Raw genomic sequence first — 3,220 nt, 5'->3', positions numbered from 1 at the left:
CACAACGCCGGCCCTTTTCTCTTTTGCCGCTTGAGTGGAGTAAAATAACTCACCAAATGCTATGATAAATGAATGCATCGTTGTCTTTTCCTGAGTAACCAGGCACAAAGGAGAGTCATGACTAAATGCTTTTATCTGTAGAGGGCGCTTTACTGTCTGAAGCCTGTTTACAGTTGGGATGTTAGACCCCTGTTTTAGACCCGAGGAACAGGCCAGGAGGGACAGCAGCACCCTGGTCATACTTGATGGGTTATGAAATCCATAACCTATTATCTTCTCTTTGTGACCTGCCCAAATTCCACAGCCAGTAAAAGTGGCTGGGAAGGGCTTGAATAAATCCTACGTAAGTGGCTTTGCAGGAATCAAACGGCATTGAGGGTACATTAGGGGAAATTATGAGAACACACTGTCCGAATGATTATCACCATTGCCACTGCTGTTTGGTTTTAGATCACCTTCTTCCTCTCCTCGGCAAGCCAGCCAAATAGCTTTAACAGTCGCCTGGAAGACATTAGGCTGAGTCTGAAAGATAAACAGGCAATGAGAACAAGTTCTAAAAATAGACCCCCTGGCCCTTGGCCCAGGTTACTCTTGTTTTCAAGCTTCTGCTGCTGTGCACAGCTCTTTCCTTACATCAGGGGCAGTTATGGCAGAGTTTGGGGGGCTGATGGGGAGGGGTGGGGAATAGGGTGATCGGGGCAAACATTCTTGAAAGGGCGATGTATTTCCAAAACGTCTGCTAGTTGGATAGGTGGGGTGTTCACCCACCTACCCCAAAGCAGGTGGGGGAAATTCCTGGGAGGTGGGGACCCTGGACTGAGCACCACTAGCATGCCTTGTATTCCTTGGGGTAAGAAGTCAGGGTTATGCATGGTGGAACGCCAAGGTTTGTGCTTGAATGCCCTCTGGGATTGTCTTGTGTGCAAAGTTGTTTCAGCATTTTCTAACTGGCTGTGTATATTTGCTTATACAAACAACATCTATTACTTTTGTTTTTCTTTCAAACCTGGTGATTTCACTCTCTTAGACCTGATGGTCAGCTTCAGCTCCACTCTGTTCTCAGCACAAGGTCCACTGTCCTAACCAGGCCCATGGCCATTCATGAACTGGCCCCTACTTATCTCATCAAGCGCGTATCTCATTCCATTTTCCACACCAAACTTCTTGTAGTTCTTGGAACTTGTGCTTCTCAGAATGTGATATGAGATTTGTTTCCCCCCCTTGGATGTTCATATGGGCTCTATCTTCTGCTTGCAACCTTCACCCCACCTCTTCATCCAACCTGTCACCCCTGATGCACACACATTTTCTTTGCCTGGCTAATGTGTGCTCAGTCTTAAGGTCTCCAAATAGGTGATTTCTCCTCTAGGAAGTCTTCCTTGAACCCGCACTCCTGATTTAGGCACCCCCCCACCCCCCACCCCTGCCATGTAGTTTCCATAGCACCCTGTGCTTATTCTAGAAAGGGTTTTTAAAAGACAGGAAAGTACAAAGATTCAACTTCTGGGAACATGAAGGGAATTCAGGGAACCTCTGCTGAACACAGAAATGCTGAAAAAAAAATCAACAATTGAAAGAAAGAAAGGGGGATAGCTAGGTGTGAGACAGGAAGAAGGAACGCAAAGACAAATAGGGGTATTTGACATGAATATAAACAGAAATGGCTGAGGACTGGGGTTGGTACCCACTAAAGCCGTGTGTTCTAGAAAAGCAGAGATCTGGACTTGAGACCCCTGCCTAAAGCTGACACCCTGGGAAGGATCTTAGGAGTGCCACAGCAAGGAAGTCTGTGCTGTGTCTGGGGGCTCTGAATGAATTAAAAAACGTGTGCTATAGAAACTGAAACCACGAGTCTGCCTCTGTCATGCTTAGGTGCGATGTCCCAATCTATATTACCCATGTGTCCAGGGAGTCCTGAAGTCAAGAAAGAATATAAAAGCTGGTTCCAAAGTGAGGAATCCCCTCAGTCCTGTCAGAAGCAAATGCAAAACACAGTTGTTTTTTCTGATCTCTAACAGATAAAACAACTTCCATTGGAGATGAGTTTATAATAAGAATTATAAACCCAACTAGGAAATGAACCACATGCGGGACTGGATCAGTAATAAACAGGAGATTAGCCCCTTAAGAACTTGAGGCGGTAGAACAATTTGAAAAAGACTGTAAAATAGTTACCTTCAACATAATTGCCGAGACAGAATGATAGAACATAGCACTATGAAAAAACAGGCAAATCTGAAAAAGTACGAATACAATACGTAGAAATAAAAAGTTCAGTCATTTACATTTAAAAAACCCTCAGTGGGTGGAATTCTTTTTTTTCTTAAGTCAGTAGTAATATATCAGTCAAAAATACAATAAAAATAACTCATTAAAAAGGGGAAAATAAAGTAACACACTAATCTCATTTATGAATACTGTTTTAGCAATCCTAAATAAAATATTGACACAGAATCACAGTAGCATATCAGAAGAATATTACATCACAAATAGATCAAAAAAGAAAAACTGAAATATCATCACCATAGATCTGAAAAGCTATTAGAAAAAATTCATCATACAAATATAGATAAACACTTCTGTAGTATGATAAAAGTGAAGAGTGAAATTCAGTTCCAAAGCCAATATCATGCTTAATGGGAAAATACTAGAAGGCTTCATGTTAAAATTAGTGCAAGATAAGAATGTCCTCTTTTACCCCCACCCCCCTTCTTTTCAGATTTATCAACTAGGAATGTGTTAGGTTGCAAGGAATAGAATACCCGACTATAATTTTATGTGTGTCTAAGCCTACAAGAAATTAAACAAATAGGACTTTATTTTCCTCAGAGGAGAAGTCTGTATATAGGCTGCTTTAGTTCAACGCCTTCATAGTTTCAGGGCTGGTCAAAGGTTATGCACATTTACTCTTTTGCTATTTATGGCAAAATTGTCCTCCAGAGAAGTTTCACCAATTTAGACTCTCATAAATGCATGAGAATGCTTATTTCACATCCTTTTCTGCATTGGCTATTTCCTAACTTTAATTAGTTTGCTTCTTTTATAGGTGAAAAAAGATATCTCAATGTCTTGATGTGCATTTCTTTAATTATCAGTACAAATGAGGCTGAACAGAACATTATTACTGACCATTTTTATTTATTTGTGAATAATCAGTAATAACTTCACCTATTTTTCTGTTGGCTTCGTGTGTGTGTGTGTGTGTGTGTGTGTGTGTGTG

Source organism: Mesoplodon bidens (assembly GCF_964165515.1).
Source record: "Mesoplodon bidens genome assembly, chromosome: 1".
Taxonomy (NCBI): Eukaryota; Metazoa; Chordata; class Mammalia; order Artiodactyla; family Ziphiidae; genus Mesoplodon; species Mesoplodon bidens.
Note: the sequence above shows the minus strand (reverse complement) of the source record.